We start from the raw sequence: 25,090 nt of genomic DNA on the forward strand, positions 1-25,090 counted from the left end.
ATTTAGAAAATCCCCTACATGCTTGCCTATAGCCCAATCGTATCGAGGCCCTTTATTAATTGAGGTTCCCTCCTCTCAGAGTTGAGTTGACATAAAATTATCCATCATAAACCTTAATCTCATTTATATAGGAAGATGAAATGAGAGAAATATCAATACCATAGTAAGATTTGATGCATTCAAGTTCTAATGGGCGCTACAGCTTGTGGTAAGAGAGCTGAGGTGAAAGAGAATATTCGAATAGTCTCACAGTATTTTTCTCTAGGGGAAAGAGGCTAGGGAAACCAAACTAGGCTTCTTTCCTCCAGATGTTGCCCCTCTGAAATGAGCCCTATGCTTTCAAAAGCCAAGAAAATCCATTTCAAATTGAGGGACACTGTACATTACCCCTCTCTCAGACCCAGAAGGGGTTTGGAGTTCTTGTGCTAGTGCCAAGCTGAATGTGTCCTCAGCCTGTAAACTATCTTCTTTCTCAATAACTGGAAAAGCTCCTCCTCCTACCCCACCCCAAACCCATAGCCTGGAGATTGCTCATTGCCAGCCAGGGTGGTGGTGAGTTTCACCAGCTAATCCTAGTGTGCAGACTCACTGGGTTGCCTTTTGCTTCCTCTGGATTTTCTAATTATTTGTGTTGGCCAAGGGCCACATTCAGCCCTTTCCAAACTGGAATACATTCTCAGAAAGGGTTGGTCCCACTATCCTCATCTTGGTTTAGGCCGAAGTCTGGTTTCATTTTTCATTAAACTGCCATTTGTAACTTTCACTGACCAGAATGACAGCATGCCCAACTGCCTTCATTCAGTGATTTCTTTTGAACAAACCAGGGCCTTCTTGCCCCTCAGGAGAATGCATGATTTGCTTATCTCCTCCCTTGCGCAATCAGCTTACCACCACTACAGCTAACACAGTGTTCTGGAGAAAAATGTTTCTGTATCACACGGTGACTTCACTCAAGTTGGCAGTGACGAATTTCTCACCTAGATTACCAACGCCTACATCAGAAGGGGAGGATTTATCACTTTGCTTTGACATGGATGACCAAGGCCACCTCTCATTCTCCTTTTCTGCCCAGGATCTGGCACTCAGCATGTGTGGTAATCATCAGCAATATTCCCCCAAATATCTCCAACTTTTCTCTTCCTGGTTCTTCATAGGCCTTTATCCTCTGACCCTTTGTGCCTGGGCACACTATGCATACACTTTAATTGATAAGTCAGAGCAGGAATGGTACACGTTAATTCTAAACTGAGCATCTAAGATGCTTTTGATCCAGAATACCCCCCTCAACCATAAAAATCTCTGAGTGCATACTTGAGTCCCCACTTCAATGATGAATACTATACGAAGGAAACCTTTGCTGCATTAACCACTGATATTCTGGGTGCTGTTTGTTACTTCAGTATAACCTAGGTTTTCCTCACTGAACCTTTAGGTGCAAAATAATGTTTATTTGTAGGATGTTTTTCTTTGGTTTGTTTTTCTTAACGTGGTTACATCTATTTAAATTTTTTGAGATTATAACTTAATTACAATATCTCTCCCTTTCCTCTCCTCCCTGAAACCCCCATACACCCTCCCTTTTCTCTTTTGACTAATTGGTGTTGTTGTGTGTATATGCTTTGTATATACATATATATTCCTAAATACAACTTGTCAAGTCTGTATAATGGTACTTTATTTGTTTTCAGGGATGCTTGTTTGGAACTGAACAACCAGTTGGTGTGTTCTTCCCTGGGGAAGACTACTTCTCCTGCTCCCAGCTTTCCTCCGTTGTCTAGTTCTTTGTGTAAGGTTTAACCCATAAGGCTTTTTTTTGAGACATGGCACTACATAGCCCAAACTGGCCGTATTCTGGCTACATAACCAAGGATGACTTTGAACTCCTGCTCCTTCTGTTGTTACCTCCCAAACTCTAGAATTACAGGCACACCTCACCACAATAAGGCATGCCTTTTACTTGTGATGTGGGAGTGCTGGTGGAGATCAAAATAGTGCCTAAATAACCTACAGCAAGCAACCCTTGCTTCTACCATTGTAGTTCCAATTGCCTTCATTACTTCATTTGTGTTTTATAAATACAGAACTGAGACCCAGATTATTTAAGCGGAAATACTGATTACTTAGGGATCAAACTGGCAGACCGCAACCAACTTCCCAATTCTATGTCAGCTATGTTTGCTATGCCATTGTTCTCGTTCCTGTGCAGGTGTGAAGAGTGCAGCGGTTCAAGCGTCATACTCTACTGATAGCAGTCTGGGCTCTATTGATGTCGGTCTGATGGCCCTGGATGTGGAGAGAAGCTAGTCAGTGTCTTTTTGCCTCATTATTTTTCACCTACACTTCTCGCTGAATTGTCCGGGGGATTTAGTGAAAATAAAGTGTGTGGAAGTCTGAAAATGTTAGTTTCTTATTTAATGGTTCGTATTCTATATCATCAGCCCAGGATCTTCACTTGCGCCTGACCTCCACGGTCCTGTCATGTTTTTGGTGGATAAGGAATCTGTTTGAGATCATATGTTATGCCAGTGCACTATTTGGCCACAGGTCAAAGGAACACAGTTGAGTGCTATCCTCTTATGCTATCTCTCTTGACCAAGACCGGACACTATATATATTCAGGGAGAGGACACCAAGAGTACCTACTCTCTCTCTCCTTAGTCTCTGCTCTGTTTGTTAACTACTCTGTACCTGGTGATCAAACTCTGCCACTAGCTCAAAGAATCTGCTGGATAAAGGCCTAAGTTACCCATTCTCTGGTTACTCTGCATAAATATTTAAGCAGGAATCTCGACCACCCACAGTCTTCCTTTATGTTATCAGACAGTATCTGAGTAGGAGGCAGGTAGTCGGATGTGCTTTCTGGGGAGGGCAGAGAGCTCTTCGCTTCTGGCTGGAGGGCTCTGGTCCTAGCAACTTTTCTCTTTGTTAGGTGATGTCAGAGTTATGTTGATATGTGAGGCAAGAAGAGAATGCAAGTGGCTGGAAGTGGATCAAAATATAAATTTTTAATTTTAGGGTAAGGACTGAGTCATGTTTTTTTTACTTTTAAGAACTTTAACCTTTAGCCTGCATATATTTTTAACACAGTGTAAACCACTTAGACATTTTCTTTGACTTTGAATTTTTCTTTTACTGTATATCTCTCTTTCTGACTACATGAGTCTTTACTTTACCAAACAGTATCAGTAGGATTAAAGCCGTGACTTTGGCAGCTAGATCCAGCCCATTCCTTAGCTTTCCAGCCTCATGGCAGAGGTACCGGCTGTAGCCATGTTTACCACAACTCTGGCGGTTCAAGGTCCCTGCCAGCAAGCAAGCTGCAACAGTGTTAAACAACACTCAAAAGCTCCATAGTCAGGACCGCCTGCTTGAAAGAGTCAGAGTTTGCCCTGGCAGGACAGCCCAGAAAGCCGGCATTTTAAAACAGCACAACTTTTTTCCTGCTACAGCTGAAAACTGAAAAGCTTTTCATCAACACCGTTTAAGTGTTTTGTGGCAGGACCTCTTAATGAGCTGCAGGGTTTTGCAGCTGAAGCTGAGTCAGGAAGCCTCTCTTAGATGAGAGTGCTTGCTCAGACCCGAGAAATTGTTGTTATCAAGAAAACATGCTTTACTCTAGTCTTTCCCAAGCTTTCTCAGGCTTTCTGTGGATTCAGTTATCCACGTTGGGTGCCATTCTGTAGTGAGGAGCTGTGGGCCAGCTTCCCGCCGCCCAGCTCCTAGCCACCGGCTAGCTTTATCCGAAATAATTACATGGAAACTTTATTCTTTCAAATACTGCCTGACCCATTAGTTTCAGCCTCTTACTCACATCTTGATTAACCCATATCTAATAATCTGTGTAGCACCACGAAGTGGTGCCTTACCAGGAAGTTTCTAGCGTACGTCCATCTTGGGCTGGAGCTTCATCGCATCTGGCTTCTCTGTCTGAGCAGAGGCATGACAGTCTGTCTAACTTAGGAGAGGTGTAGCATCTGACTGATCCTTCTACCTCACTTCCTTCTTCCTGTTCTGTCTACTCCACCCACCTAAGGGGCGGTCTATCAAATGGGCCAGGCAGTTTCTTTATTAGCCAATGAAATCAACTCAAACAGAAGACTCTCCCACATCATTTCCCCTTTTTCTGTTTAAACAATAAAAGAAAGGCTTTAACTTTAACATAGTAAAATTATATATAACAAAATAGTTATCAAGTAAGAATTAGTTACAATACTTATATCCATTTTATCTTTTATCATAACAAAGGAAAACTTTAACTATCTATCCATTCTTCAACTCCATCAAAGACTCCAGAAGGATATAATATTACCTAAGTAAATAAGAAGTAAGCAACTTACAAAACTCTAGAAATGACAGAGACATCTCGCTGCCTGGACAGTCACCCAAAGTTCCTCTGTACCGTTGGGGCATCCATCTTCGGCCTTCAGGCCCATAGTTTCCAGCAGACATTTCCATAAAGCAAGAAATTTCAAAGACAGTTCAGTCACTTTCTGCTGTGTCCTGCAGAATGTCTTGCAGACTCTTTCATGAATCAGGAATCCCGAAAGATCATCTCACTTTTAGGCAAGTTCAGCAGTCCTCTCTCTGAGGGTTCTCTATGTCCAGTTTATGCAATAGTCCAGGCAAGAGCAGTTTCTTGCCCAAATGGCTATCAAACTCTATAAGGATCCTCTTCGATGCCCATCTTCCTCTTGAAGTAGATTGGTGCTGCCAGGAGCTGATGTGTCTCATTGTCATGAAAAGCCCTAAGTTATTAAAACATCTAAAATGCGATATTCTGTAGTCTTTGAAAGATATGAAGAATGCCTATTTAACTTAAATATATCTCTATATATCTAGAAAATCTAACTAACATAACTACAAGTTTTACTATTATTGATGACTATCCATTAACAACCTATATACATTACATTTTTAAAATGAACTACACAATCACAATACACTAATCAGTATCAGAAATACATATACATATAACAAAATAGACCTTAAATTTCTATCAATAAGGCAAAATTTATACCATTGTAAATTATTCATATCTGTATCATCTCCCCCTTTAAATGTAAAAGAACATTTATAAACAATATTTGGGGACATGGGCGCAGTTATTTCTCTCCAAACTGCTTCCTGCTGAATGGGGACGCTGTTAATCAGATCTTTCATAATGTAACCTGTGTGCCAGGTTCATCTTAGTCATCAGTTGAGCGAAGTGATTTTTTGAGGGTGTTCACAGCAACCTTTCAGGAGGGCGTGGTCTATCATACCATATTGGGAAAGAAGCAATCCAACGGGTCTCATTTTCTGTAAAAATAAAAGAAGAATCTCTTTTCCAAAGCATCATATCCTTAGATCCAAATTCTGAAGTCAAGGTATTTTCAAAATATCTATCTTGGATTAGTTCAGCAGCATTTGTAAACAAATATCTTTTAGCAGCTATTGCTTCCTCAGCATTCAAACAATTCAAAGAGAGTATAATAGTATACAGTATCAAGATTCTCCGTATATTTTCCATCTTTGTACGGCTTTATTTTAACCTCTATTTCATTTATTTTTACTTTTATTTTTTTATTTTTTGACAAGTTCTCTGTATATCTTTGTCCTGGAATAACTCTGTAGACCAGGCTGTCCTTGAACTCTCAGAGATCCACTTGCCTTTGCATCCCAAGTGCTGGGATTAAAGGCGTATGCTACCACACCTAGAAATCACAGAGATCTGTCTTTGCCTCCCAGGCATTGGGATTAAAGGTGTGTGCTGCCACACCTTGAAGTCACAGAGGTCAATCTACCTCTGCCTCCCAAGTGTTGGGATTAAAGGTGTGTACCACCACAACAAACTACTTCCTTTTTTTTTCTTTTTCTTTTTTTTTTTTACTTTTAAGAACTTTAACCTTTAGCCTGCATATATTTTTAACACAGTGTAAACCACTTAGACATTTTCTTTGACTTTGAATTTTTCTTTTACTGTATATCTCTCTTTCTGACTACATGAGTCTTTACTTTACCAAACAGTATCAGTAGGATTAAAGCCGTGACTTTGGCAGCTAGATCCAGCCCATTCCTTAGCTTTCCAGCCTCATGGCAGAGGTACCGGCTGTAGCCATGTTTACCACAACTCTGGCGGTTCAAGGTCCCTGCCAGCAAGCAAGCTGCAACAGTGTTAAACAACACTCAAAAGCTCCATAGTCAGGACCGCCTGCTTGAAAGAGTCAGAGTTTGCCCTGGCAGGACAGCCCAGAAAGCCGGCATTTTAAAACAGCACAACTTTTTTCCTGCTACAGCTGAAAACTGAAAAGCTTTTCATCAACACCGTTTAAGTGTTTTGTGGCAGGACCTCTTAATGAGCTGCAGGGTTTTGCAGCTGAAGCTGAGTCAGGAAGCCTCTCTTAGATGAGAGTGCTTGCTCAGACCCGAGAAATTGTTGTTATCAAGAAAACATGCTTTACTCTAGTCTTTCCCAAGCTTTCTCAGGCTTTCTGTGGATTCAGTTATCCACGTTGGGTGCCATTCTGTAGTGAGGAGCTGTGGGCCAGCTTCCCGCCGCCCAGCTCCTAGCCACCGGCTAGCTTTATCCGAAATAATTACATGGAAACTTTATTCTTTCAAATACTGCCTGACCCATTAGTTTCAGCCTCTTACTCACATCTTGATTAACCCATATCTAATAATCTGTGTAGCACCACGAAGTGGTGCCTTACCAGGAAGTTTCTAGCGTACGTCCATCTTGGGCTGGAGCTTCATCGCATCTGGCTTCTCTGTCTGAGCAGAGGCATGACAGTCTGTCTAACTTAGGAGAGGTGTAGCATCTGACTGATCCTTCTACCTCACTTCCTTCTTCCTGTTCTGTCTACTCCACCCACCTAAGGGGCGGTCTATCAAATGGGCCAGGCAGTTTCTTTATTAGCCAATGAAATCAACTCAAACAGAAGACTCTCCCACATCAATTTTCTTAAAGTGCTTTTTTTTATAGCAATTTGTTTAAAGGGAAAGCATACTTGTTTTGGTATATTTCCTTTATCAATGTAAGCAATTTTTTTTATTTTTCGAGACAAGGTTTCTCTGTGGCTTTGGAGCCTGTCCTGGAACTAGCTCTTGTAGACCAGGCTGGCCTCGAACTCACAGAGATCCACCTGCCTCTGCCTCCCGAGTGCTGGGATTAAAGGCGGGCGCCACCACCGCCCGGCTCAATGTAAGCAATTTTTAATATGAGAAACCCATCTTTCAACTTTTCATTGAAGTGAGACCTGTATCCGGTAAGTGTTCATACCACACGTGAACAGTTCAACGAGTTTTCACTAATGTAACAAGTAAATCCATGTGGCCAGCACCCAGGTCAAGATCAGTATCTGAACCCTGCCAACCTTTCTTATTCTTTTCTGGAAACTGCCTTCTCACTCACAGTGGCCCCTAGCCTGACCCCAGACAGTACTCATCAGCGCTGCCTATTCTAATCCTTATTGAAACCACATCAACACGTGTGACTGGCTGACTCCTCCCTTCACTCCCATTCTTTCTGAGTTCCATGCATACTCAGCACAGCAGTGGGGCATACATTCTCACTGGTGGCTCGGTATCCTAGTGTGTGGTGACAGCCCCCCCCCACCATGTTTCAGTCCCATGTTTCAGTGGGGAGGCAGAGGCAGGAGGATTTCTGCAAATTCTAGGCCAACCTGGGCTGCACAACCCATACATTCTCACTGGTGGCTCGGTATCCTAGTGTGTGGTGACAGCCCCCCCCTACCACCATGTTTCAGTCCCATGTTTCAGTGGGGAGGCAGAGGCGGAAGGATTTCTGCAAATTCTAGGCCAACCTGGGCTGCACAACCAGACCTGTGCCGTTTCTAAAAGGCGAGGAAGACAAATAGTGTAGTCTTCACACCCCCCCCCCCATCAAAGAAACTTCTCTTTGCTAGTGGAGATGGCTACAGAAAACCCACAACCAATCAAAATGCAGAGTCGTGCTGCCCCGGTGGATACATCTATAAAACCCTCCCACACCTAAGGTTCAGGAAACATTGCAGAAGAGTGGGTGGAAATTAAATTCAGGCCCTCACACCTGCTAGGAAAGTGCCAATGCCACTGGGCAACATCTTCAGCCCTCTTTTTACATTTTCTTTGGAAGAAGCCCAGACTGGCCTTGAATTTACTCTGTAACCCATACTGGCCTTGCTTTGAATTTGCCATCCTTCTGCCTCAGTTTCTAGAATAGCTGGGGTTATTTTACCAGGCTGGGCCTCAATCTGCTCTATGGCCAACAAGCACTTGGGCATTTTCTAATTAGCATAAATACAGTAGTGTGGTACCCAACTCATCTTCTTTGCTAAGCATACAACCCATTTCTGTTGTGGCTCTGCCTAGAAGGGGAATTGCTTATCATACAGTTGTGGTACTCAGTTCAAATATATTCTGCCAGAGTTACAAAGTGCTAGAAGCAATTTACATCCCCACTAGCTTTGTATAAGAATTCTTGTGGTTCTATACAGTATGAAGTCTGTTTTATAATAAGGCAAACATGTAAGCCAAACAGAACCAATTTAACCCTTTGGAATGACATACAATCTGTTTATTGCACTACCCCCTTCCAGCCCCAACTTTTAGCTTGTTATATAACCTGATGAGCTTCCTGCTCTCCATCAACACTCCCTTAATCCAACCTGTCAAAAGTCTATCTGAAAACATTGCCCATTCATTTCTGCAGCTAGAATGTTGTGAGCATTAATAGCTCAGTGTTTGCAAAACAAAGTCAACCCATTCTGCCAGGTGGAATATATATCTGGAGCGTCAATTCAGCTAATATGGCAGAGTTAGTCTCTCTGCTCTGCAGATCTGCCTTTTGAAAATATTTATCACTTCTCCAGGACTGTGAATACAACTCAAAACCCAACGCTATCCTCCTGCAAGTTTTAAGAAAACAGACCTGTGCTTTCATGTCATAAAGCACTTTGAAGCTATAAGCATTGCTTGACTCAAAGGAGCCAGAAAGGGGATTTAGAGGGTTTAGATTTTTCCCTGGTCTCTGTGGAAGCCATGCTCCAGACTTTCATATCTTAAATGGAGGTACTTTGAAAAGTTGCTTAAGTGATCTCTGTTTTCCAGATCTAGCTTTTATACTATGAAGGCGGGGATGCTAACAGTGGGAAAAGGTACAGGGAGTCAAGACAATATCCTATAGTGCCCTCTGCCCCCCGCGTGTTGCCCCCAGCAGGCAGAGAAATGATGAGGACCCCTAGTTTCTAGCTACCCAGTGAACTACGCAGTTTCTTTCAGAAACCACTTAGCTCAGTCCTTTCCCAGGATGTTTCTCTTTTACCAGTGTCTTCAATCCCCACCCCGCCCCTCTGGGGAGGTCTGGTTTCTGCATTCAGGAATATTCTGGCAAAGGGCTAGGGTTCCCACTTATCACAAGTGTGTGCAGCTCGAAGTAGCGGGACCAGATCTTTGGGGGATCAAGAAGACCCCTAAGGGTAAGCTGCTGGGTGGAGGCTGGGGTGGGGAAGCGCACCGGGCTGGCCGCCCAGCATCCCAGGGATTCCCCACCGCGGGGCTGAAGCTCCCCGCGGGGCAGCTTCCCGGTGTTAGCGCCCCGCCTGCTCCCCACCTCCACGCCCAGCCCCGCCACGCCGAGCGCCCGCCGCGCCACGCCGGGCCGGGCAGCTGCAGAGCCGGCGGGCGAGTGGTCCGGGAGCGGCGGGGGCGGTGCCCAGCCCGCGGGAGGGAGGAGGAGGGACACGGCCAGACCAAAAGGGGAAAAGGAGGGCGCGAGGGCGCCAGCAGCCAGCCGGTCGCCGGGACCCACAGGTAAGTGTGCGGCGCCCAGAAAAGGGATCTGAACTTCTAGGAGTCCTAAGACCTAAGCTGCTGAGCCTACGACAGGCTATGGGCCCCAGCGGGCTCTAATGACCGGGAGCGTGACGGTGTCGCTCGGTGGATTGGTGGCTCTGAGCTGGAGTTCTTGGGCCGTCTTGAAAGGCAGAGGCAAAGCACAGAGTCCAGCGGTCCCACAGTGGGGAAGTGCGTGTGGTGGGAAAGGCCAAATTTATCCCTGGGGGGAACCCTCTGGGCAAAGGAGCTGTGAGCCTTACTCAGGAGGACAATCTGCTAACACGGGACTTCCCGGGACTCGGTTTACTGTGTCTGGCAAGTGGGTGCGATGATACTGAAGGAATGTAGATAGAACGAGGACCCAGGACGCCTGGGCACAGCACCAGCAGGCAGGGCCCAGAACATGTGGCCCCAGGTGCAAGGGGATGGGCCAGTATCTCAGAACCAAGGGATGGTTATCATCTGAAAAGAGGCTAGTGATTTGGGGGCGTACACGTTTTCACCGCAGCTTGAGTTTCAAAACTCCATAACCATATACAAAGTGAGAAGGAGAAAGAGAGCTGACCCGCCTCACATGAGACACAGGAAGCGTGACACCGAAGTGTCCCGTGGCTGCTTATACAGGAACAGTTCTAGACTGGCCTGGCACAAATCTATGAATCCCCCGGGGATCTTTTAAAAATGAGGTTCTGATTCAGTAGGTCTGGGGTGGAACCCAGCGTCTGCGTTTCTGTCCAAGCACTCAGCGGTACTGCTGCTTATGGGCCACACTCTGTAGCTACATCTACAGAACTGCTTTTTGTCCAACAGACTGAAAAGCTGAAGAAAAAATGGGTGTCTGGAGACAGGACAAAATCCTAAGACTCTCAACCCCATCTCTAACCCAAACACACGAGATGAAAAAAAGGTTAATCAATTGCTACTGGACTAAAAGTAAAATGTTTTTACTTTTCTTCCCAACTTTCTAGCCAACAAGAGGCTCTGATAACAAAGCCTCTGGCTTCACGGACTTGCTACCTGCACTTGGCTTAATGCTGTGATAATGCTTTTACATTTCTTTTTAAACAACGGATCTCCCGTTTTTATTTGTTCTGGGCTCCACAAATTTTGTAGTGGATCCTGTCTTCTAGTGGAGCCCTGTTTGATTAGGGTTCAAACTGGTGGGTGACGGTGAGGAAAGGATTATTAGTTTCTGCAGTTTATTCTGACCTGTCTGAATTCCTCTTTGGCTAGCTTAAGTAAGTTTATAGGTATGGAACCCTAGTCATTCATGGTATGGCAGAATTTGTTGCTCTTATTTATCATTAATATTAATGATTAACAATGCACTAAGAGCATTGTTATTTTTAAAGGAGCTTGATTATGCCCATCTATAAATTTTATAAATCCCAGCACGTGGGGAGAAAAGGCAGGAGGATCAGGAATTCAAGGTCATCTTTGCTATGTAGTATATGTAAGGCTGACTTTGGCTTCTCATGAGACCCTGTCTCAAAAAAAAAAAAAACCAATTTTTTTTTTTTTTTTAAAAAGTGTTTGTTACTACATGATTCAATTAAGTTTGGTGTCAACATAATCTGGAAGCCAACTGAAAAATATGTGCTGTTTCCATATTATTTGGGGGGTCTTTAGTGAGTTAGGCAGTTCGCTTAGGTGAGATCTAGAATGAACTGGACATCCCTTCATTTGGCTGCTTGCATGGGTCAAACGCAAAGCCGGATTATAAAAGCAGCTAAAATTTTGTAGTTATTCAGGGATATTGTTTTCCGTGGCCTCAGCACCATGCCAGCCCTGATCGGATTCCCTTCTGCTTTTATCATCCCCACATCCTTGCAAGGTGACTTTCAATAAATAGGAGCAGTTTAGCTAGAACACTTTAGCCACTGCAAGACACTGAGCAAATGTAGGGTCAGCATCAGTGTTCTGTGTGTGACTCATTCTTGCCCCAAACCCCCACAGACTGCAGGTGTGTGTATTTTTCTAAAAGGAAAAAAAAAATGTTACAAATACAGAAAAGAAAAAAAGAGTGCAACTAATTATGGATATGGGTCTGCTCAGCCGAGGGAGAAAAAGTCAGAGAAATGGAATTTCATTGGTAGGTTTGGCCAGGAAATTCACTGTTTTGGTACCATGAGGTGCCTTCCAGAAATGGCTAAGTAAGTTTGCTCAGGTGCTGTGGAAAGCCAGAAAAGAAGTGGATTTTCCAAGACTGGTGCAGTCATTCTAGAGACTCGGGGAGGTGGGGACATCACAACGTATGTCTGACCTTAGCAAAAGCCTGAGAAAGGTACGCATGTCAAGAACAAGTGTTCTTTTTAAAATGCTTATGGTTTCAAAAACACGTAATTATTTAATGTGTGTGGACCTTACTTCCAGGAATGGTGGGAGGTGGTGTAATAGAAACATTTGGGGGGGGGGAATCATAAAATAAATCCCTTAAAAAATTCTGGTGAACACTTCCATTTTATAAATCTATTTAATTCTTGAGTATACTTTGTTTTTTTTAAAATTGAAGCATAACATTTATTAAAAAATCATCTTGTTAGTGTAAGATTCTTTAGAAATATGTTTTTAAACACATATAGTCATGTAACTACCATCATATCAAAATAGAACTCCATCACCCCCAAAACTTCTCTATTGATTCTTTGTATTCAACCTCTCCGACCACTCTCAGTCACTGTAATTCTGCCTTTTCTATAATGGTCCATGAATGCAATCATATGCTATATTTATAGCCTTCTGAGTCTAGCTTCTGTTACCTAAGACAGTACATTTGAGATTTGACCTACGTTGGTGAGTATTCCCATTGTTTGTTCTTTTTATTGCTGAGTCATATTCCAAACTTTATCCACTATTAACTCTTGATGATTATGAAGAAAGCCAAAATAAACATTCACAGATAGCATTTTATGTGACTATACATTTTCATTTCGCTTGCTTTGATATTTAAAAGTAAGGTTGCTGTTTTGAATGGTAGGCTACCTTTATTTGTAAGAGTCTGTTTAACTTTTCCAGAGAGGTTATACCATTTTGTTTGTTTGTTTGTTCATTTTGTGGTACCTGGGATTGGCACCTAGGGCTTCATACATGCTAAGCGAGTGCTTGCCACTCACTTCCATCCCCAGCCTGGGTTGTCCTATTTTGCCTTCCTGTCATTGATGGAGGAGAAGTCCAGGTGTTTGGCACTTGGTATTCTTGGTTTATTTTTAAAATTTTGTTGCTGATGTCTTTGGTTTTTGATTGTACATTGCTTTTTAATTGTACACCGAAAGTACTGCTATCTCAAATCCTGATTAATTATAAGTGTTTGCCATTCCTCCTGATGTGTTTTGTTTTGCCTTTCAGAGAAACAACTGGGTCACTCCATCTTATTTTATTTGTGGTATGTTTTGAATGCATCACGGTATCTTCCCTAGTCATTACCTTAACAAACACACACACACGCACACATGCACACACACAAGCACACATGCACACACACATGCACACACACATGCACACATGCACGCACACAAGCACACATGCACACACAAGCATGCATGCAATATATCACAGCCCAATGGTGATGTCATTGTATGATTATGACCAAAATCACCAGCACACTACTGTCACATATATCCTTGGTGGGTTTTGCTTTTGTCTTTAGCCATCCTTGTTGTTTTCTAATGGCATCTACTTGTGGCTTTAGTTTGATCTTCTTTATTCTTTGGTTATGGGTAGATATAAAGTGAAGTATATGCTCTTTTTATCCCCTCAGAGTGTTTGGTTTTTGAATCATAATGATTCTTCACTTAATAAGATGTAATTTCTGTGTGAGACATATGTATAGCAAATGAACTATTCAGCCTATGACCTACCTTTTAATTTTCTTAATGATTTTACTTTGAAGATCAGAACTTTTTAATTTTGATAAAGTCTGATCAAAGCTGTTTTTATGGATAACATAACCAGCCTAATAATATTTGTCTACCCCAAGAACACTAAGATTTTCCCCTGTGTTTTCTTCTACATATTTTTTATTATTGCTTGATCTCTCACACACACAAACACACACATACACACACACATATGTATGTGACTTCATTGCTAATTTTTATTAAGGTTTGATTTCACATATAAACATCCTGTTGCAACATCATTAGTTAAAAAGACTCTCCTCCCTCTCCATTACATCCTCCTGACTCCCTTGTTACAAATGGACATATGTGTGTTTATTTTAATCCCTCGACTGTGTTCGACCTATCGATATGACTCTTTTACACTAATTCTATATTGTAGGTCTTTCAATTTTTTTTCTTATGAGACTCATGCATCCAAGGCTAGCTTCAAATTTGAATTCAGTGTGTAGCTATGTATGATCTTGGATTTTTGATATTCCTGCCTCCACCTCCCAAGTGCTGAGATTACAAGCATGAATCACTGCACTGAGTTTATAATGGTGCTGAGAACATAAACCAGGTTCTCACGTGTTATACAAACACTCTAACTGAACAATAGCCTCATTTGTCTTGTGCATTTTAAAAGTAAATATCCAGATTGCTTTTTGTTATGTATTATCTGTTGCTTTTAGAAATTGTGCCAGTGCCCCCCTTCAGGCCTTCATTTGCTAATTTCTGTACTGTTGAGTAAGAAAGCTATTTAATTTTTATAGATATTTATATTACATTCAAGCCATCTTGCTGAAACTTATTCATTTGGTAGTTTTTCGGTTGTTTTTTTCTAGACTTTTCAAGGTACACCATCAAACTGTCTTTGAACAGCAATAATTAAGGGATCCACTCCTTATATTTTACCTCATTCTGTTTGTCTTAGTGGCCTGGCTTCCTTCTGGAATAATGTCGGTTAACAGTTTCTAACTTGAGTCGAAAGTCTCTTAAATGTTCTATTTTGTTGAGAAGTTCCAGTAGCTACTCTTACCTTTGGAACGTTTCTTAACATTTTTAGCTTGTTATCAGTCTGAAGTTTAATTTGAAAATTTGGTTGTGCTTGAAATTATTTTATTCACTGAAGATCTAACAGGTTTATGGCCAGTTCATCTTTTTGGCTTTAAGAGTTCGATATTGATTTTTTTGGAGAAGTTCATATAGAATCAAAGCAAATGGCTTTATATAAACAGATTATTTATGAAATGGAGAATGTTAATAACGTTCTTATAGATGTATGCTGGGGACAGAGTGGGAGGGAGGACATAAAAGGGTTGTTTTAACTATCCACGCATATGAACACAATAGCTTTGTGGTATCTTTCAAACTTCCCTGGCCACCATTCTCACTGAAAATGTATTTTATATTCAACTCCTGCTAACATATATCTGCAGATAATTGAAACGAAATCTCTCAAAGTATATGCATTACATTCTGATATTTTCCACTCTCTCCCATCTGTTCTCTTCCTTTCAACATGATGGTGATTTTCTAAGTTGGTTTGATCGTGCTCTCATACGATTTCCTGGCACACTTTGTAAAGTACTGCTTTCTAAAGCTTTTTGGGGCCAGCGAGATTTCTCAGCAAGTAAAGGTAATTGCCATGCAAGCCTGCTGATGTGAATTCAATTCCTGGAGCCCACAGTGGGAGGAGAGAACCCATTCCAGGCAGTTATCCTCTGACCTCCACGTGTGTGCCGTGGCCCATGTGAGTGCACTGGTTCTCTCTCTTTCTCTCCCTCTCACACACACCCCACAGAGAGGAAAACACACAAAATAATGATAAATAATTTTTTACTATAATTTGAATTTTTAAAATCCACTGGGTTCTGCTGGTTTGTATCCAGGACACATTCATTTTTCTATTAACTCATTCTGAGATCAAAAGTGAGATAACGACCCATTTTTCTTTCTCTAATGATCATGTAGCTCTAAACCAGGGTTCAGTCTTGACCCCAAAGACTAGCCAGTAAAGGCAGTCTTATAATTCCACAGCACAAAACTCTCTAATTACCTCCTACAACAGTTAGGATGAATCTCTAGGTGCCCACCGTAGCCTCCTTTATCTCTTTTCTTCTCATATTTCTGCAAGCAAACTGGTCACCATGCTGTTTCTCAACTAGAGCACACATTTGCCCCCCTGCCAGCCCTTGCCTGTGTTGTGCTTCCTGCCTGGAACACCACTTTACCAGGTAGTCCCGTAACTCGTTTCCTGGTTTTACTAGTGTCCTCTCAAACCCTCCCTCTAAACATCAGTCTCACCGAAGGCTGGACAGATCCCTGCTCTTATCCCACTTTGGATCTTAATGCTAATACTATTTATTACCTATTATTAAATTAGTTTGTCTAGTGAGGTCACACTTCCCCCCCCCCATAGATTTTAAGTTCCAAAGGGACAAGAACTTTGTATGCTTTTCTCGCTGTTGTCAAGATCTAGAATACACGTGGGCCACAGAAGGTACTCACACTACGTGTTGAATAGTGAATGGCTGTACAAAGGTTCAGAATCATGCCTAGGATCTATAAGAAAGAACATATGGATTCTAACTCAATATGCTACACCCTTCTGAGCAAGGTTAGTGTGGAATTTTCTTTAGGCTAAGTGTTGAATATACTCTAGGCAGTGGTTCTCAACGTATGGGTTGCAACTCCTTTGGGGGATGCATGTCAGATATCCTGCATATCAGATATTTACATTATGATTCATAGCAGTAGCCAAATTACAGTTATGAAGTAACAATGAAATAATTTTGTGGTTGGGGTCACTACAACATGAGGAACTATATTAAAGGGTAATCGTATTAGAAGGTTGAGAACCACTCTAGGGGAAACAGTTCATTAACTAGCAGACACCCCTCTGGTAGCCACTACATTTCCAACTCTGCAATAATAAAAATGATGGCTGATAGCTATTATTTGCCCAGTGGGCACACTCTTTCTGCTTTGTTTGTATGAGCTCACTTAATCTTCCCTGCCACCTGAGGCAAGAGTCTTATTACTTTACAGAAGAGAGAACTGAGGCCCAGAAAAATTTAGTACCTTGTCTGTGGTCATACAGAAGACAAGTAGTAGATGTGGGTTTTGATTCTAAAGCCCATGTACTTAATAATGCTCCTAGCAGAAGCAAGAGTTCTCAGCACGTAAGAATGCTTGGTGGACAAGCCTGATGACCTGAGTTCGAACCCTGGAACCCACGATGAAAAGAGAACAATTCCTGCCCTTCATCTATTTATAGTTATGGCTTTTGCTCTCTTAGTGTAGTGGTTCTCAACACGGAGTGGCTTCTGGAAATGTCTAGAGACATTTTTGTTGTGCTAACAATAATAGAAGAGATCATAGATGCTACTGAACATCCTATAATGCACAGGTTACCCCTGCCCATACGTCAGTAGTACTGGGGTAGAGAAACTTGGCTTTGGCGCAGTGCTTCTGAAAGCTGTCTGTCTGTTAGAATCATGTGAGCAGTTTAAAAACTAAATAGCAATGTTTGGGGCCAATTTTAACCTGAGCAACCTGCCACGAGTCCCCAGCGTTGCCTAGCAGTTCGACTCTGCGCTGGCTTTGCTTTCCAGTGCTCCACAAGAGCTGCTTTACACTTCCTTTTATTTTCTTTGCATTTGCCATGAGCTCATTAGACAGGAATCTCTCCATATCTGCACCATCCCAACTCCCAACACACTCATATTTGAAAACACAACCCTCCCCACCATGCCTGTGAAACTGTGAAGGAGATGCCACTCCTGTGTCACAGCCATGCCTTGTCTGGGCTCTGGAAAACAGGAAAAAGAATGCCAGCGTATCCTTTATCTGGATTTTTAAAAAACTAACATTTTATCCTATTTCCCTTATCTTTTGCATTCTTACCCTTGCAATGCATTTATTTCTGAACTACTAGATGATGTTATAGACTCCATGTCCCTTTACTCCCAAATATTTAAGTGTGAGTTTCCTAATGATAAGAATAGTCTCTTACATCTCCCCAGTGCTGCTATCAGTCCAGTGAGTTTAACACTGAGAAGGTAATGCTATCTAATCTACTATTTCTATTTCAACTTTGACACTAGACTTGATAAAGTCCTATACAGCACCTCTTCCTTCTAGTACAGGGTAGGACTGCTGATGCATTTACTTGTCCTGTTTCTTAGTCTTTTTTAATCTGAGTTATTTTTAAATCCTTTATTTTTCTTTATTCCTCTCTCTTTCTCTTCCTTCCTTCCCCCCTCCCCCCCTCCTCTCTTTCTTTTCAAAAGACATGATAGACCTGGCTGGCCTGGAACTCACAGAAATCTGCCTCCCAAGTGCTGCATTAAAGGTATGTGCGCCGTAATCAACCTTTTATATCTTTTAAAGGACAATAATACTTATAACGAATACAGAGACCACTATATTTATTTATTTGCTTGTTTATGAGTCACATGTTTATCCAGCTGGCCTAGAACTCGTGATGTTGCTAAAGATGACTTTGGACTTCTCACCTTCCTGCTCTCATGCCCCAAGATTATAGGTGTGTACCACCAACATACCTGGTTTAACTGGGGATTGAACCTGGGGATTTGTGAATACTAGCAAGCACTCCACTCCATCTTTTTAGAGATAAAACACCTCTCATTTGTGCTTATCTGGTGTTTCTTGTCATCAGACATAGGTTATATATTTGGAGCCCAAATATTATACAAAAGATGATGTGTCCTTCTTAGAGCATGACATCTTGGAGACTCGTGTTGCCCATCACCTACTGACTGGTGGTGGTCATTGTGATCACCCAGTGAAGTTGTTGTATCATTCCTCAGTGTGTAGCTACAGTTACTGTCTTTTCCTTTAAAATCAGCAAGCTTTGGAAAGACTCAAATGTTGTGCTCCTCATTAATACTTCTTCCCTATAGCTTAAGTGATGAATTTGCCTGATCAATCTTTAATGTGATGGTTGAAAATAATGGTTTTTCTAACTCTAGCTAGTCTAGGCAAGAACCATACTGTCTCCCCTATTTATTTATATATTCATTTATTTATTATTGATAGAAACTCATGAATTCCTATGTTTTAATGGTTTACAATTTATTAACATACATGCTTAGTTTGATTTCCCAGTTGTGATGGACTTATTATTTTTTTCCTAGTACTGGGGATTGAACTTAGTGTCTTATATACAGTAAGCAAATTTCTACTACGGAGCTAAATTGCCAGCCTTAAAACTTAGTTCTATGTTCTGTTTGATTCTTTCTTTAGTGAACTCTGTTTCTGGACCATTTCTGTAAGATTATTCTTATGTTTTAACATCTACTCTCTCCCGTAGCTCCACATTTCCCCTCCATCTGGTCACTTCTCAGAGGAATTCTTCAAACGATTTTTAAACCAAACTGCTTTAAATTTTCACCTCGTGTGCTTCTCTGATTTTTCATTTTTTATTGAAAATAGAATCTTTTATCATACAATATATCCTGAGTATATTTCCCCTTTCCTCTACTCCTTCCAGTTCCTCCTCACCCTTCCTCCCCTCCAGATCCACGCCTTTTCTGTCTCTCATTAGAAAAAAACAGGCTTCTAAGAGAAGAGATAATAACCAAACATGACAAAAATAAAATATAATAAGATGAAGCAAAAACTTTCATGTTGCAGTTGGACATGATAACCCAACAGAAGTAAAAGTACCCTAAGAGCAAGCACAAGAGTCAGAGACCCACTCTTTCACACAGTAACAAGTCCCATAAAAATACAAAGCTGAGGGCTGGAGAGACAGCTCAGTGATTAAAAGCAGTGGCTGTTCTTCCAAAGGACCCACGTTCAATTCCCAGCACCCACATGGCAGCTCACAACCATCTGTAACTCGAGTTCCAGTGGATCCGACTCCCTCACAAAGACATGCAGGTCAAACACCAATGCATATAAAAATAAAAAAAATTAAAAAGAAAATATGTAAAAAATACAAAGCTAATAGCTATAATGTATACACAAAGGGCCTGATGTAGTCCCATGTAGGCCCTGTGTTTGCTGCTTCAGTCTCTGTGAGTTCATATGCACCTTGCTTAGTTGATTCAGAGGTCCTTGTTCTTCTAGTGTCCTCCACCCCCTTTAGGTCTTATAATCTTTATGCCTCCTCTTCTGCGGGATTCCCTGAGTTCTGTCTGAGAGGAGGGATTTGATGGAGACCTCCCATTTAGACTCTCTCTACATAATGTCTGGCTGTGGGTTGCTACATCTGTTCCCATCTGCTGCTGGGGAAGTTTTTCTGATGATAAATGGATAAGGCACCGATCTATGAGTATAGCAGAATATCATTAGCAGTCATTTTATGATACATTTTTTTTAAACCAGTAGTATTTGGTTTAACCTGAGGTCTCGGGGATATCTAGTCTCTGGTTCTTGGTTACCCAAATAGTGCTGGGTATGGGTTCCTTCTCATGGAGTGACCTTAATGGGCCTTAAGTCAAATCAGACATTGCTTGGCTACTCCCACAAGTTCTGTGCCACCATTGCCTCAGCAAATCTTTCAGACAGGACAGACTGTAGGTCAAAGGTATTATGAATGGGTTGGTGATTACTTTTCTCTTTTGGAAGCCTGCAACATACCTTCCCTTGCCAAAGAAACTAGCATGTAGGATGGCGACTTCATGTAGGCACCAGCTCATCTTTTTCATGTTCAATGAGCTGTGTGGGTGTTGTCCTGTGCAATGGGGACCCACTGTCAGTTTGTAGAGAGCAACCCATTTTCTTATAAATAGCCTAGGTTGTTTGAGGATTTCCATGGGACCTTTTGGCCAACAACTCAATTGAATGCAACCCTGTCCCACCACTGGAAGACTTGCCTGGCTACAAGAGTTAGCCAGTTAAGACTCTGTATCCTCCACTACTAGGAGTCCTCATTGGGATCACCTTCATAGATTTCAGAATGTTTCCACTGCGCTAGGCTTCTATAACACCCACCAAATGCCCCATAATTTGAGCTGTTTCTCTCAGTGCTCTCTCCCTCCATCCTGTCTCCCCTACCACCTGCTCCCTCCTGTTCCCTTCTCCACTGCTTCCAGTCTACCCACAAAAATCTATTCTGTTCCCCCTCCCAGGGAGATCCATGTATCCCTCCTAGACTCCTCCTCTTTACCTCTGGGTTTATGGGTTATGACTTGGTTACCATTAACTTAATGGCTTATATCCAATTATAAGTAAGTATATACCATATTTGTCTCTCTGGGTCTGGGTAACCTCACTCAGGATGATTTTTTATGGTTCCATCCATTTAACTGCAAATAATTTCATGATGCCACTTTTTTTTACTGGCTGAGTGATGCTCTATTGTGTAAATGTACTACATTTTATTTATACATTCTTCAGTTGAGGGATAGTCCTTGTGGTAGGGTGGATCATCTTTTGGGTATATGCCCAAGAGTGGTGTAGCTGGATATTTAGGTAGATTGATTCCCAATTTCTGAGAAACTGCCATATTGATCTTCATAGTGACTGCACAAGTTTGCATTCCATTCCAGCAGTGGAGAGTATTCCCCTTGCTCCACATCCTCACCAACATGAACTGTCACTTGAGTTTTTGATCGTAGCCATTCTGACAGGAGAAAGATGGAATTTCAAAGTTGTTTTGATGTGCATTTCCCTGATTGTTAAGGATGCTGAACATATTTTTAAATGTTTCTCAGCCATTTGAGATTCTTCTATTAAGAATTCTGTTTAAATCTGCATACCATTTTTAATTGGATTATTGTTTTTTGATATCTAGTTTCTTGATTTCTATATATATTGGATATTAGTCCTCTTTGAGATATAGAGTTGCTAAAAATCTTTTCATCATTCTGTATCCTACTGCTTTGTCCAATTGATGATGCCCTTGACCTTACAGATGCTTTTCAGTTTCATGAGGTACCATTGATTAATTGTTGATCTTAGTGCCCGTGCTATTGCCATTCTGTTCAGAAAGTCCTTTTCTGTGTCAATGCATTCAGGGCTATTCCTCACTTTCTTTTCTATCAGGCTCAGTGTATCTGGTTTTATGTTAAGGTCTTTGATCTACTTGGAGTTGAGATTTGTACAGGGTGATAAATATGGATCTATTTGTAATCTTCTACATGAAGACATTCCATTTGGCTAGCACCATTTAATGAAGATGTCTTTTGCCCAGTGTGTATTTGTGGCTTCTTTTTCAAAAATCAGGTGACAATATGTGCTTGGACTTATATCTGGGTCTTCTGTTCGATTCTGTTGATCAAAATGACTATTTTTATAGCAATAATACGTGGTTTTTATTACTACAGCTCTGCAGTACACCTTGAAGTCAGGAATGGTGATACCTCCGGAAATTCTTTTACTGCACAGGATTGTTTTAGTTATACTGGGCTTTTTTGTTTTTCCATATGAAGTTGTCCTTTCAAAGTCTGTAAAAAAAATTGTGTTGGGATTTTGATGGGAACTGACTTGAATCCGTGGACTGATTTTGGTAGGATGGCCATTTTTGCTATGTTAATCCTACCAACCCATGATCATGGAAGATCTTTCCATCTTCTGATATCTTCTTCAGTTTTTTTTTCTTCAAAGACTTGAAGTTTTATCCTACAAGTCTTTCACTTGTTTAGAGCTACCCTGAGATATTTCCTGTTATTCATATTCTGAAATGTGTTGTTTTCCTCATTTCTTTCTCAATCCGTTTGTTATCTGCATATAGGTGGGATACTGGGGTTTTTGTTTGCTTGTTTTTAGTTAAGTTTGTATCCAGCTACTCTGATGAAAGTGTTTATCAGTTATAAGAGTTCCCTGGTGAAATTTTTAGGATCATTTATGTATACTATCATTTCATCTTCAGATAAAGATACTTTGACTTCTTCCTTTCCAATTTGTATCCACTTGATCTCCCTCAGTTGTCTTAATGCTCTAGCTGATACTTCAAATACTATATTGAATAGATATGGTGATCCTTGTCTTCTTCCTGATTTTAATGGAATTGCTTTGAGTTTCTCCCCCATTTAATTTGACCCCTGCTGTTGGCTTGCAGTAATTGCCTTTATTATGTTTAGGTATGTTCTTTATATTGCTAATATCTTCAGGACTTTTTATTTTTACAACAATCCTATTTTACATACCAATCCAAGTTCCTTCTCCCTCCAGTCCTCCCACTCCTCCACCTTCTCCTCACCCCACTCTCATTCATTTTTCTGAGAGAAGTCAACAAAATCTGTCACATCACTTGAGGCAGGACCAAGATCCTCACCCCTGTATCTAGGCTGAACAAGGTATCCCTCCTAAGGAATGGGCTCCAAAGTGACAGTTCATGCACTAGGGATACATACTGGTTCCACTGATAGTCGCCCCACAAATGCCCATAACACACAACTGTCACCCACATTCAGAGGGCCTGGTTTGGTCTTATGCTGGTTCCCCAGCTGTCAGTCTGGGGTCAGTGAGCTCTCACTAGCTTGAGTCAGCTGTTTCTGTAGGTATCCCCATCATGGTCTTGGTCCCTTTGCTCATAATATCCCTCCTCCCTCGCTGTGACTGGACTCCAGGAATTCAACCCAGTGCTTAGCTGCTGATTTCTACATCTGCTTCCATCAGGTACTGGATGAAGGTTCTATGATAGCAATTAAGGTAGTCATCAATCTGATTACAAGGGAAGGGCAGTTTAGTTACCCTCTCCACTATTAGATTCTTAGATCATCTTTGTGGTTTCCTGGGAATTTCCCTGGTTCCTGGTTTCTTGTTAACCCTACAATGGCTCCCTCTTTCAAGATATCTCTTTCCTTGCTCTCCCTCTCTGTCCTTCACCCAACTTGTTCTTCCTGATCCCTCATGTTCTCCACCCAGCTCCCCTTCTCCCCTCTCTACTCCCCTACCACCCTCCTCCCTCCCCACCATGCTACCAGTTTACTAAGGCCATATTGTCTACTTCCCCTTCCTAGGGGGATCCATGCATGTCTCTCTTAAAGTTCTCCTTGTTTCCTGTCTTCTCTGGAGCTGTGGATTGTAGTCTGGTTATCCTTTGCTTTATGTCTAACATTCACTTATAAGTGAGTACGTACTGTGTTTGTCTTTCTGTGTCTGGGTTACCTCACTCAGGATGTTTTTTTTTCTAGTTCCATCCATTTGCCTGCAAATTAAAATGACTTTTTCCCCCACTGATTAGTACTACATTGTGTAAATGTACCACTTTTTTATCCATTCTTTGGTTGAGGGGTATCTAGGTTGTTTCCAGGTTCTGTCTATTATCAATAATGCTGCTATGAACATAGCTGAGCAAATGTCCTTGTGATATGAGTCTGCTTCCTTTGGGTATATGCCCAAGAGTGGTATCCCTGAGTGTTGTTGGAGGCCACTGTTTGTTCCCTGCTGCTCAGACCCAAAAATATCACACAGAAACTGTGTTATTTGCAATACTGTTTGGCCAATAGCTTAAGCATATTTCTAGCTAGCTCTTATATCCTAAACTAACCCATCTCCATTAATCTGTGCATCACCGCAAGGTCATAGCCTATCAGCAAAGTTTCAGCAGGCTCTGGTGGAGTCATCTGTCTCCTGTGGCAGCTACATGGCTTCTCCCTGACTCTGGTGACCCTCTCTCTACATCTCTGTTTGGATTTCCTGCCTGGCTTTACTCTGTTAAGTCATTGGCTGAAAGCAATTTTATTCATTAGCCAATAAAAGCAATGCATTACACAGAAGAACTTTCCACACCAACTGGTTCTTGAGTTAGATTGATTCCCAGTTTTTTGAGAAACTACCATACTGATTTCCAAAGTGGCTGTACAAGTTCACACTCCCATCAGCAATGCAGGAGTATTCCCCTTACTCCGCATCTTCTCCAGCATAAGCTGTCATTAATGTTTTTGATCTTAGCCATTCTGACAGCTGTAAGATGGTATCTCAGAGTCATTTTGATTTACATTTCTCTGATGGTTAAGGATATTGAGCAATTCCTTAAGAGCCTTCTGGCCATTAGAAATTCCTCTGTTGAGAATTCTCTGTTTAGATCTGTATTCCTTTTTAAATGGATTATTTGATATTTTGATATATAGTTTCTTGAATTCTTTGTATATTTTGGAGATCAGACCTCTGTCTGATGTGGAGTTGGTGAAGATTTTTTTTCTCGTTCTGTAGGTTGCATTTTGTCTTATTGACTGTGTCTTTGCCTTACAGAAGGCTCTCAGTTTCAGGAGGTCCCACTTATTAATTGTCGGTCTCAATGTCTGTGCTACCAGTGTTATATTCAGGAAGTGGTCTCATGTGCCAATGTGTTCAAGGCTACTTTTCACATTCTCTTTTCTCTTCTATGCGGTGGCTGGATTTGTGTTGAGGTCTTTGAATCCATTTGGACTTGAGTTTTGTGCATAGTGATAGATGTGGATCTATTTGCCTTCTTC

General features: G+C 41.5%; 1 protein-coding gene across 1 annotated transcript in view; it reads left to right on the plus strand.

Annotated features, from left to right (window-relative positions):
• The first annotated feature begins 9,725 nt into the window (after nucleotides 1-9,725).
• Nucleotides 9,726-25,090, plus strand: part of Adgrg2 (adhesion G protein-coupled receptor G2) — a 122,060-nt gene continuing 106,695 nt past the window's right edge. Inside the window, exon 1 of the mRNA XM_038316468.1 lies at nucleotides 9,726-9,792. The gene's annotated coding sequence lies outside the window, so the exon portion shown is untranslated. The remainder of the gene's footprint in view (nucleotides 9,793-25,090) is intronic.

Source organism: Arvicola amphibius, chromosome X (assembly GCF_903992535.2).
Source record: "Arvicola amphibius chromosome X, mArvAmp1.2, whole genome shotgun sequence".
In the NCBI taxonomy this organism is placed as follows: domain Eukaryota; kingdom Metazoa; phylum Chordata; class Mammalia; order Rodentia; family Cricetidae; genus Arvicola; species Arvicola amphibius.